This window comes from Schistocerca nitens, chromosome 2 (genome assembly GCF_023898315.1).
Source record: "Schistocerca nitens isolate TAMUIC-IGC-003100 chromosome 2, iqSchNite1.1, whole genome shotgun sequence".
NCBI lineage: Eukaryota > Metazoa > Arthropoda > Insecta > Orthoptera > Acrididae > Schistocerca > Schistocerca nitens.
Genome location: NC_064615.1, coordinates 132,395,371 through 132,408,077, shown reverse-complemented (window position 1 = coordinate 132,408,077; position 12,707 = coordinate 132,395,371). Strand labels below are relative to the sequence as shown.

Sequence of the window (12,707 nt, the reverse complement as noted above, 5' to 3'; positions counted from 1 at the left end):
ATCGTTTCAGGCAAATGCCGGGATGGCTCCTTTGAAAGGGCACGGCCGATTTCCTTCCCACTCCTTCCCTAACCCGAGCTTGCGCTCCGTCTCTAATGACCTCGTTGTCGACGGGACGTTAAACACTAACCACCACCACCACTTCCTTCAATTCGACCTGGTACAAATACCAAACACTCAAGCAGTACTCAAGAATAGAAAATGTTCGCATGTATATGAATTCCGAAGGGAGGTCATCGGTTCCTAGACTTACACACTACTTCAGCTAACTTATGCTAACAACAGCACACACACCCATGCCCGAGGGAGGAGTCTAACCTCCCGTGAGAGGGGCTGCGCAGTCCGTGACATTGCGCCTGAAACCGCGCGGTCACTACGCGCCGCTACTCAAGAGTAGATCGCACCAACGTCCTACAGATGAACCATTCTTTTCTAAAATTCTCCCAATAAACCGAAGTCGACCACTCGGTTTCCCTACCAAAATTCTCTCATGCTCGTTCCATTTCATGTCGCTTTGCAACCTTACGCCCTGATATGTAAAGGACTTGATAGTGTCAAGCAGGACAACAGCAATACTGTAGCCGAACATTAAAGGATTGTTCTTCCTACTCATTCGCATTACCTTAAATTTTCCCACATTCATATGTAACTGCCATTCATCACTAAAATTAAACTAAACTCTTCCCGAACAGGCAATGAAGGCCCAATGGTACCGACAGGCCGCCGTGTCATTCTCAGCCCACAGGCGTCACTGGATGCAAATATGGAGGGGCGTGTGGCTCAGTTTGCCTCACAAGGGCTGCGTGCACCCCGTTTGCCAACAGCGCTCGGCAGACCGGATGGTCACCCATCCAAGTGCTAGTCCAGCCCGACAGCGCTTAACTTCGGTGATCTGACGGGAACCGGTGTTACCATTGCGGCAAGGCCGTTGGCGCTATTCATCACACCAACTAGAAATTTTGTCTAAGCTGCCTTGTATCTTTCTACAGTCTCTCAACTTCGATACCTTCAAATGGTTTAAATGGCTCTGAGCACTATGGGACTTAACATCTGAGGGCATCAGTCACCTAGGTTTAGAAGTACTTAAACCTAACTAACCTAAGGACATCACATACATCCATGCCCGAGGCACGACTCAAACCTGCGACCGTAGCAGGAGCGCGGTTCCGGACTGAAGCGCCTAGAACCGCTCGGCCATAGCGGCCGGCTTCGACACCTTATCGTACTTCACAGCATCATCAGCAAACAACCGTAGATTTCTACACACCCTGTCCGCCAATCCATTTATGTATATAGAGAATAATATCGGTCCTTTCACATATCTCTGGCGCTCTCCTGGCGAACTCCTTGTCTCTGATGAACACTAGCCGTCTAGGATAACAGAGAAGGTACTATTAGTTAAGAAGTCTTCGAGCCACTCACAAATCTGTGTACTTACACCATATGCTTGTACCGTCGTCAACAGCCTGCAATGGGGCAGCATGTCAAACCCTTTCCGAAAATGTAGAACTATGGAATCTGCCTGTTGCCCATAGTCCATAGTTCGCAATATATCATGTGAGAAAGCGGCAAGTTGAGTTTCGCACAAGCGATGCTTTCTAAAACAGCGCTGATTCGTGAACATAAACTTCTCACTCTCAAGAAAATTTATTATAGTCGAAATGAGAATGTGTTCAAGGCTTCTGCAGCAAACCGAAGTTAAGGATATTGGTCTGTAATTTTGCGGATCCGTTCTTCTACCCTTGTTATATAGTGGAGTCAGCTGAGCTTTTTTCCAGTGCTGAGCGAGAGATTCACGATAAATGCAGACTGGGTAAAGAGGCTAATGCCGTAGAGTACAATTTGTAAAACCGAACTATGGTTCCATTCGGATCTGGCGATTTATTTGCTTTCAGATCTTTCATTTGCTTTCAAATCTTTCATTTGCTTCTTGTATGCCAGGGATGCTTATTACTATGTCGTCCATACGGGAGTCTGTGCGATGGTCAAATGACGGTATGTTTATACGATTCTCCTGTGTGCACCATTTCTTGAACTTGGAATTTAAAATTTCAACTATCGTTTTGCTATCTTCAACTGCCACACCAGACTGCTCAACGAGCCGGCCGGTGTGGCCGAGCGGTTCTAGGCGCTACAATCTGGAACCGCGCAACCGCTACGGTCGCAGGTTCGAATCCTGCCTCGGGCATGGATGTGTGTGATGTCCTTAGGTTACTTAGGTTTAAGTAGTTCTAAGTTCTAGGGGACTGATGACCTTAGAAGTTAAGTCCCATAATGCTCAGAGCCATTTGAACTGTTCAACGAGGTACTTAATGGAAGCCTTAGTCCCGCTTAGCGATTTTACATAGGACCAGAATTTTCTCGGGTTCTCAACCAGGTCTTTTGTTAAGGTGCGACGGCAATAGCTGTTGTATGCTTCGCTCATAGAGTTTTTCACGGAAGCACGAATCTCTACTAACCTTTGTTGTCATCATGTGTGCGTTCTCCTTTGAAACGAAAATGCATTAGCCTCTACGTCCTCAGCATCTTCTCGTTATTAAACCATGGTGGGTCGTTTACATTCTTCATCCACTTACCACGCACGTAACTCTTCAGACCACGATATACAATGTGTTTGAACTTTACCCATAATTCCTCTACGTCCATCTTACTGGAACTAACTTGTCAGTTAAGTGTATAAGTGAGATGCTAACAACTGCTTATCTCCTGTATCTAACAGAAACAATCAGCTAGCCTTCTTGACTGATTTATTAACTTTTGTAACAATAATTACTATGATGACATCATTGTAGCAACTGAGGTAGCGAAAACTGAATTTGAAACCAACAGCCCTTGAAAGTTCTACATATTTACGCCATCTTGGTTGTTTTATGATTAAAATGATTTCTAATCTTGAGGCCGCGCGGAGTGGCCCTGTGGTTTGAGGTGCAATGTCACGGATTGCGTGGCCCCTCCCGCCGGAGGCTCGATCCCTCCCTCGGGCGTGTGTGTGTGTGTGTGTGTGTGTGTGTGTGTGTGTGTGTTGTTCTTAGGATAAGTTATTTTAAGTGAGTTTGGGTAGTGTGTATCCCTAGGGATCCATGGCTCAAATGGCTCTGAGCACTATGGGACTTAACATCTGAGGTCATCAGTCCCCTAGAACTTAGAACTACTTAAACCTAACTAACCTATGGACGTCACACACATCCATGCCCGAGGCAGGATTTGAACATGCGACCGTAGCGGTCGCGCGGTTCCAGACTGAAGTGCCTAGAACCGCTCGGCTACATCGACCGGCTAGGGGCTGATGGCCTTAGTAGTTTGGTCCGTTAGGAATTCACACACATTTGAACATTTGTGATCTTGAAAGTTGCTCCGCTCCCATCAGTCGATAGTCTTCTACTTAGGCAAACTACTGCCGGTTACAATTGGCTGGGGAAACCTTATTTCAATTTATAAATAAACAGACTAAATTTACCGACTTTTTAATTGATTTGTTTACCACCTGTGCGTCCTACTACTGAACTCGTAATTGCATATGCCATCCGAATCTGTGACAGTAAAAGCGGTTACAGTTTTATTTAAGTCTCTCTCTGCCTGTAAGTGGACTGGGCTGGACAGTTGCTGAGACATCGCCACGTGTTCTAGAAAGTCCCCGTAAAGTCTCTGGATTCAGGATGGAGTTCACAAGGAAAATAAATATGAGAACTGATACAAAAACACCAAAAGCTAACATTAATTCTGTCAACTAACTGAAGGCAGCAAGAAATAGAGAACTTACGCTTGGCGGCCGAATTTCGCCGAATAAGGCCTTCCCGCCAACGATGCCATACGCTCATTTCCATTTACCTTTGTATTGCATATACGGGACCGGTATTTATTCAGCCCGATACGACCGGAATCTGTTTTGAATGCCAACAGTTTTTCTATACCTTAATTACGCATGATAATGTGTTGTGTTTCTGATGTGTCCATATCTTTGTCCACGGCTTGTCGGTGGCAGTGGTTACGCTGAAATGAAGAGACCTGTCTAGGATAGACTAAGATGGAGCGCTGCACCGACCTATCTTCAAACTGAAGACAACAGTTGGTTTCAGATTTCCGTTCGGCCATCCAAATTAGGGTTTACATTATTTCTCCAAAACGCTTCTGTCAAATATCGGGACAATTATTTAAAAACAGGCGTGGCAATTAGTGTTACCTATCGTAGTGCCGATAGCAGCACCCAGTAGCCGCCTCTTGGAGTTGGTGATCCGTGTCCCGCGCGGTTCGAAATCGTCGTCGGCTCAATGTGCCCCCTACGCCCGCCCACTCCCGTGCAGCCGTGTTAGGGATGGCCCGTGAACCCAGCCCCACTCCATTACTGAGTCATCCTCGCCCGGTCTGGAACGGCGTCACCCAGCTGCATTTCATATTTGAGCGTGTGGGTCAGTTGCGTAATGTGTCGTCAACTGCGATAGCCTGCTGTGTAAATTTGCGTGACAATCCTTATGCGTTTAGTTCCTAAGTTGTGATCTATTCTGGGACACTTCGCAAAGTGAGCTAAACAAATAAAATATTTTGTATTCCGTACCACAATGAGTTTTATTTAGCCTGTTTTCCAGAACAACCTCAAGTAGTTGAAGTCATTGTGTAAAGGCACTTACTAGAGAATACCCATTGAACTTCATTCTCCGTATTTTAATCGAATAACGAATGCCATGATGTATACTTCGATTTGTAATAAAATATTTTCCTGTAACTTATTTCGTTAATACAAATATTGGCTTCACGCACCATATACCTTCTTAAATAGTAGGTCTTTTTCTCTACGTTTATTACGTTGCTGGACAGCATCCTGGATGAAATATGATTTTACTCAAAATGCCGACAACCAGGGTTATCGTTACACCACGTCTCCTTTGAAATTATGCAATGTTACATGATAACTTTGGTATTTATGCATTCTTCTGTCACTTCTTGGTAAAACAGTTTCATGTTTAAGTTTGAAAAACTAAGAACTGCGTTTATGTTCGACTAACACTTGTTTATTTCGAACCGGATTTCGACTTATTGGGACACCGTCGGGAAACAAATTGATAGCGTACCCAAGAGACGTAAAGGGACCCCTCACACGAGTGACGACTCGCAGCGGTCCGTCGCATGCGGTATCGCCTGCAATTTGTCTCTCGCCTCAACACCCCACACACAAGCGATCTGCCAAGCAATTACAGTCAATATTATGAACGTCACTGTGTCAAGAAGTTCTACTATGGGAAATGAACTATGTTTAACAGCAGTTGCAGTTGATTTCCGTATCCACGCGATTTCTTGCAAAAATTAAATTTAAAATAGACGAGAATTATGAATTATCAAACTTGTTTTGAAACGTTCTTCTTGGGAACCGTAGTTTACTTTACAGAATATATTACGTTTTCTACTGCCGCAAAATGGTTTGTGTACATCTTTCGCGTGGGCCAATACAATTCGTTTCACGATTATTAGTACTCAATTCATTTTTTATTTATTAGTCTTATTGTTTAACTGAAAGTATTTAAGCCGCTACTGATTGATATAAAATGTATGAAGGAGAATTAGGTTGTATGAAATGACGAGGAACTTGAGCATAGCCGGCCGCTGTGGCCTAGCGGTTCTAGGCGCTTCAGTCCGGCACCGCGCTGCTGCTTCGGTCGCAGGTTCGAATCCTGCCTCGGATATGGATGTGCGTGATGTCCTTGTGTTAGTTAGGTTTAAGTGGTTCTTAAGTGTAGGGCACTGATAACCTCAGATGTTAAGTCCCATAGTGCTTAGAGCCCTTTGAACTTGAGAATAACTGTGTAATAGATTTCCCCTTGCCATGGAAATGCCCTCTTAACGTTACACTACACAGGATGTATCATAATTAATGGCGTTAACGCATATAGTTGAAAGTACATGATACTAGGAGCAAAAAAGTCTCAGTAAACATAGGGTCGAAAATGCACACTTCAAGAGCTACGACCAATTTTTCATCTTCGATACTGTGAAGCAGACCTCTTCTACTGCAAGTTCTTTGCTTTCCACATTTTGGGAAGTGATAGTGTAGACAAAAATAAGAAAAAATGTATAGCAAAAGCAAACATGTGCTCTAAAACGCATACCTTAAAGGTTACGAGCACTTGATCATTAGGAGAGTTGTGTTTCAAAGTAGCAAAGATGAACAAGTGCTCATAACTCTTAAGGAATGCATTTTAGAGCACATTTTTACTGATTTTTTTTCTTGTTTTGGTCCATACTACCAGTTCCCAAATTACAGAAAGCAAAGAAATTGCAGTGAAAGAGATTTGTTTCGCACTATCGAAGATGAAAAATTGCTCGTAGCTTTTAAGGTGTGCATTTTCGACCCTTTGTTTACAGAGACTTTTTTGCTTCTAGTGTCGTGTACTTTCAACTCTATGCGTTTACGCCATTAATTATGACACACCTTCTATAGGTACGTATGTCATTCTGTTCAGAAATTAAAATCTTTAATAATTCGTATAACTGTCTCATAAATAGCACAAAATCATAAGATGGAGCCCATTGTATCGCGACTATTACTATCAACTTTGCATCACTTCTATTTCTGTAGCACAAGCTTCGAAATGCTAATTACTGAAAAATCGGAGAGTGTATTTTGTGTTACTTCTTGATATAAATGACCTCTCTAGCGTCCTCTTCACTTGTCAGATAACTTCGTGGGTCTGTATAACTATACATTCTAACGTAAATTTCTTCCTCAGCTTGCGCAAAGCGAAACGAAACAAAACAGGACAACCACGCTTGATAAACAGAGAAACGAGTCGCAGTCATATTGCCAGACACCGCTGCTAATCAGCCAGGCAGCCATATTGCTGCACAAATCCCATACAGACCATCTGATTGCCTGGGATTTTTCATACGATCAGCGACATATCACAGCGATTTGCCCACACACGTGCGATCTACGAAGCGAGCGGTCGCCCATACTTTGGATCACTGCGATCCTTCGCAAATCTGTTCGTCTTTGGGGCTCTTCATGTGTAGAAAACTAAACCTTACAACCAAAGATACATTCAACACACACATATACATCTTTGGTCACTGTTTGTGGTATTTATAAAATCGCTTGCATTGGCTACAACAAGCTCTATATTGGTCAAACACGCAGGGCCATAGAAGCTAGACTGACTGAGCATGAACTTATTTGGTGATTGCGCAAGTCAGACCCCATTTTTGTTGAATATATGCTGAAGGGTGGTCATAGATACGAAGTCAACGCAGAGGTGCTACATACAACCAGCAAAGAGCAAAAGCGTAGCCCAGTAGAAAAACTTGAGTTAAATAATCATTTTTCACAAAGCCCTTTTTTGGTACGTAATGAGTTACAGCTAAGCACTCTCCCAAATTTTAAGCTTTTGCCGGCCAGAGTGGCCGAGCGGTTCTAGGCGCTTCAGTCTGGAACCGTGCGACCGCTACGGTCGCACGTTCGAATCCCGCCTCGGGCATGACCGTGTGTGATGGCCTTATGTTAGTTAGGTTTAAGTAGTTCTAAGTTCGAGGCGACTGATGACCTCAGAAGTTAAGTCCCATAGTGCTCAGAGCCATTTGAACCAAGCCATATAAGCTTTTAATGATCTAATCAACCTTCTATCCATTACCTAATCCAATTCGAAGGACACCATTCGTTCCCACAAGCTTGTAACACAATCTAGTATATCTTAGTATTGCGGTTTTCGTGATGTACGGTGCTTGATACTTTACATATTGTAAACTGCAGTGTTTAGTGCATAACACCAGACACGAGCGCTCGATTTCACACTTCTCAACAAATCTCATGACCAATGATTCTGTGTTTTTTGACTGTATCTTCATTTCTAACGTTTGGTTTCTTTCTCGCTGGCCTCTCTTGTAGACTCCGCTGAGGTTTTGCACTGTCCACTTGTAGTTTCGTTATACAAAAAAGTTTGATATCTAATACATATATTGTAAATATAAAGATGAGAGTCCTTAAAGTACTGGTAATCCCATTTAATTAAGTTTTTAAACACATAATAAAGAAAATACTTATTTAATCTTCATTTCGAACACTTTCTTTAGAGGAATAAGGAAGAATTGAGTACACACGACTTCGTCGATTTCGCGCACACAGTCCACATTCTTTGATTCGGCATAAATCACTCATCATTTGAGAACTGCTCTCTAAGGGTATGCGTATCCCGTTACATTAATTCTGAATGAATGCTGCCAATAATTCATTTTTTATTTTGTAATGGCTTTGTTCACTAGTATCGTCGTTGTCTTGCCTACAGTATTAATTCCAAATGACGATTGTGGTGATGTGGCTTGCGTAAAATGTGAATAATGAAGAGACTTCACTTGCATAGTGAAATCGTTTAATACAGGGTGTTCATTTTAACTGAAGATATTGAAATAGGTCGAAAACCACATATCGATTCAAAAAAGTTATAATTCCAATTTGCTTGTCTCGGAAAAGGACATCCAATGATATCACACTCGATCCCCTCACCCCGCCTCGTGGGTGGGTGGTGGGGGGCGACTTTGAAATCTTCAGTTGGAATCCCCGTGTTTTATTGCAGATTACGATTCTACGGCAAAATCTACATACCTTTTGTCTGAAGCATTTTCTTCGCTTCGCCACAAATGGCTCTGTAATCAGAGGAATAGAAATGGGTGCGCAATCGTCATTTACGAGATGTTACTCAGTAGACCTTGAATATCCAATGGCACCTGGGATCCCACCTCCATACTGGGAAGGTGGGATAGGCCAGTATTTCATAGATTCTAATTGGAAACCGCATTCCCAACGTTGTATTTCTCCGACATGTCGAACAGGGACTACTCGAACCGCCACTGTGGCCGTGACTTGAGGCGAACGCTGCCCTACTTTTCCAATTACATTAAGTGTTCAACTGTACTACAGCCATCTTCATTACACATAGAGATTAACTTTTGTAACGATCGTACGCAGGACAGAATCATATTGGCGCGAATGTCAGCACAGGCGTTTTTGATGCAATTAGCGATGTCTTCACGGCCTGTTGGTGCTTGCTGGCACACCTTACCTTCTAAGTATCTCTGCAGAAAGAAATCCAGCGACGTCGAATTCGGTGACCTAGCGGGGCAACTTAGAGGGCCACCTCTGCCGAGCCACTAACCAGTGTAAACACGGTTTAATACCTCGCTTGCTTCAATTACGTAATGCGCTGTCCAACCGTCATGCTGAAACCAAATAAGTTGTCGAATGTCCGGGGCAACATCCTGCAGTAATATCGATAGTTCCCGTTCCAAAAACGTTTAATATTTGCGTCCATTCAGCGTGCCGTCGATAAAATACAGACCAATGAGTTTGTTCCCCATAATGCCGCACCATACATTAAACGATCACAGACGTTTATGATCAATTTCTTGTAACCAGTGGGGACCGTCTATACACCAGTAATGCAAGTTACGCTGGTTAACGCTGCCATGGGTTATGAATATAAACTCCTTATAAAATAATACTTTAGCAATGAACGTTCGGGTCGGTAGCATTTATGGACGTGTCCATTCGCAAAACACTACCCGGTTATGGAAACCGGTGCTGTGAAGTTCTTCAAGCAGTGACACATGATGTGGATGATACTTACGATGACGCAGTATTGTGACAGTACTACCTACGGACATTCCGGAATGGCAGTATAATTTCCGGGCTCTTACCCGTGGGCTGTGGTGGACTGCCGTTAGAACAGGTATTTCATTAGCTTCTCCTGTAACACGTTTGCTTCGTTTCCTTTTGTCATGAGGCATAAAAGCGTTCATAATCTTGTAAAAGAACGAATGACAGCGAGTTTGCTCTGGAAATCACTCGGCGGCCAAGGCAACAGCAACCTCAACATTTCTCCTACATTCTCCGTAAATCTGTATCATTTCTGTTTTTTCTTTTGTGGTTGCTATATTCATCGTCCACTTGCATGTCTGTTCTCCAGATGATAGGCAGGCATGCAGGCAATAAAGACTGCACTAGTATTTTAATGTTTACAGCCGCTATCTGTTCTGCGTCTGCACGATACGTGATCTCCGGTCGAATTGTACTGCCTGTTCTGATAACGTCGTAGTTCGCTACATGACCACAGTGGCTCGACAAGTAGTCAGTTCCCTGTTCCACACGCCTGAGGAATAGAACTTTGCGAATGCGGTTTCCAATTAGAAGTTACGAAATACTGGCCTGTCCTACCCTCGCGACATGGAGGTGGGGTATCACGTACCATTGGGGATTCAAGGGCCATTGAGTAGCGTGTCGCAAATTACGGTTGTGTACCCATTTCCGTTCCTCCGACTACAGCGCCATCTGTCGCGAAACGAAGAAAATGCTTCAGACAATACGTATATAGATTTTGCCGTAGACTCGTAATCTACAATAAAGAACGGCGTCCCGTTGAAGATATCAAAGTTGCCCTGCCACCCACGCATGGAATGGACTGGTGTGTCGAGTCTGGTATTGTTGGATTACCCCTCCGAGACAAACTAGAATTATCTTTTTTTCATCTGATGTGTAGTTTTCGAGATATTTCAAGTGCTTCAGTTAAAATGAACACCCTGTATCGACGAAAAATTTCGTTTCTAGTACATGAGAACTTTCATTTGTGAATCTTTAGTTACAAGCCTCAAGAAAAAAATGAAAGTCTCGAACGGAAATTTATTCTCGCGTCTTTTTGTTTCAGGTGCGGTTTTTCCGCCGAATACAATAATAGCCCCTTACTACAGCAGGTTCTTTTGTTAGGGAACTCAGTGGACAGTTTTCAACGGCTCAAAAATACGGCAAAATAAAAGCAATAAAAATTACATATGAAATAATCCACTAAATTTTTGTCTGAATAAATTATCAAAATTACTTTAGTAAAAGCCCACTGCTAATTAACGTAGCTAACCTCCGAAACAAAACTCAGAATACGAAAAACGGATATATCACACCGTTCACTGAAATGTACTCTTTACAACGAGAAAATAATCTATCTCACCTAATCACTGATTAACTGTGTCATGACACTGTTCTGCATGTGTAGTGTAACTGTATGACTGTGGCCCTGAACTATTCTTGCACTTACTTCGGTACAGTAAAAGTTTTTTCTCGCAAGTAGAGCACCAAGCAGCGCGGCAGCAGAGCTAAATTAAAGTGGTACCCTAAAAAGATGTTCAGACGCGTGTATGCCGCCACGTACAATGCGGACACAAATAACAGAATTTCGGGTGCTAATTCTCTGTATACGATCGTTCTGAAACAGTTTTATACCAAAGAATTACTTTATAGCTTCACATCTTAGACCGTGACCAATATAGAATTTCACGTGAATGTAGATTTCTCCGCCATTTACAGCTGATGAAAAGCTTTCGGGTTTCCAGTCGGCTTGCAGTGTTATAAATATGCGACGTTTCGACGAGTGACATACTTCATCATCTTCGCCACCTGCTGGCCTCTCTGTACCCTGCCTCCCGGAGCCAGGTGGATGGGGCACACCGCAGATATAAGTTGGACGGCATTCGAAAAATTTCGACGCTTCGCCAGAAGATCATGAGTATGTCACTCGTCGAAACGTCGTGGTTTTATAATACTGTCACCCGGCTGGAAACCCGAGAGGTTTCCAACAATCACTTAGAAACAATTCCAAGTTATTGATTACTCACAAATTTACTTTGAAGAAAAGATTAATCTACCCAAACATGGTTTTTTAACAAAATGTGTATATAGGGGAAGAGAACTAACTTCTCTAGCCGAGAGCAAACCATGAGATAAATGCTCCAACCAAATATCGGTACGACAGTTAATTTTACAAGACGGTAAGCATAAGTATGCAAAGCTGAGAATTTACCCGAATCATAGTTCTGCACAAAACTCTTCTCAAAATACATAATACTCTATTGTTCGTATTGTTCGTATTGTTCAATCATTTCCAGGAAATACGTATTTAAAATTTTGCAGCTCAACTCCAGATAAAAACTTCCTGATCATTCTGTTCCACATCTGCTTCCCAACACATCTCTACTAATAGTAATGTCATTGTGACCGCTCACAGGCAGAGATGGTGTATCTTCACACGCAAAGTTCAAAATGGTTCAAATGGCTCCGAGCACTTTGGGACTTAACATCTGAGGTCATCAGTCCCCTAGAACTTAGAACTACTTAAACCTAACTAACCTAAGGACATGAGGACTATTATTCTCGGCATCCGTATAGAGCATACATCATTTTCATAACTAACGTTAGAATTAAGAAGACAGCTCCCAAATATTTAGACATACCTAAGGTGGCTGCGGCTACTGCTGCTGCTGCTGATGTTGATGGTAATGGTGGAAGTTCGTGTCTACCGAAGAACGTAATCAATGTACTCAAATATTCTTCTGTTGCCATGACCACGTTTGTCCATGTGATGAGATTTGAGCTGCTTCAAAGATTTTCAACAATATGCTTACGGTTGACCATGGCATTCTGTTCCCAACCTTTTGACTGTCAGTGTTCGTTTCAATTTGAACACAATTACAGTACAGATCTTTTTTTACCGACCATTAAAAATGATTTATTTCAAAAATGTCTTCTGTAACCGTGAACATCGTTCTCACGAAATAGCCGGCGGATGTCTGGTATAACTCATTATTATTATTATTATTATTATTATTATTATTATCATCATCATCATCATCAGTAACACCAGCCGTTTTCATCCGCTGTTAAATAAACGCCATTTTCAAGCCTC

The 12,707-nt window shown here is 42.6% G+C and overlaps 1 pseudogene; it reads right to left on the bottom strand.

The window, feature by feature from the left end:
• Positions 1-815: 815 nt before the first annotated feature.
• On the bottom strand, positions 816-933 carry LOC126238443 (5S ribosomal RNA; annotated as a pseudogene).
• Positions 934-12,707: the final 11,774 nt, after the last annotated feature.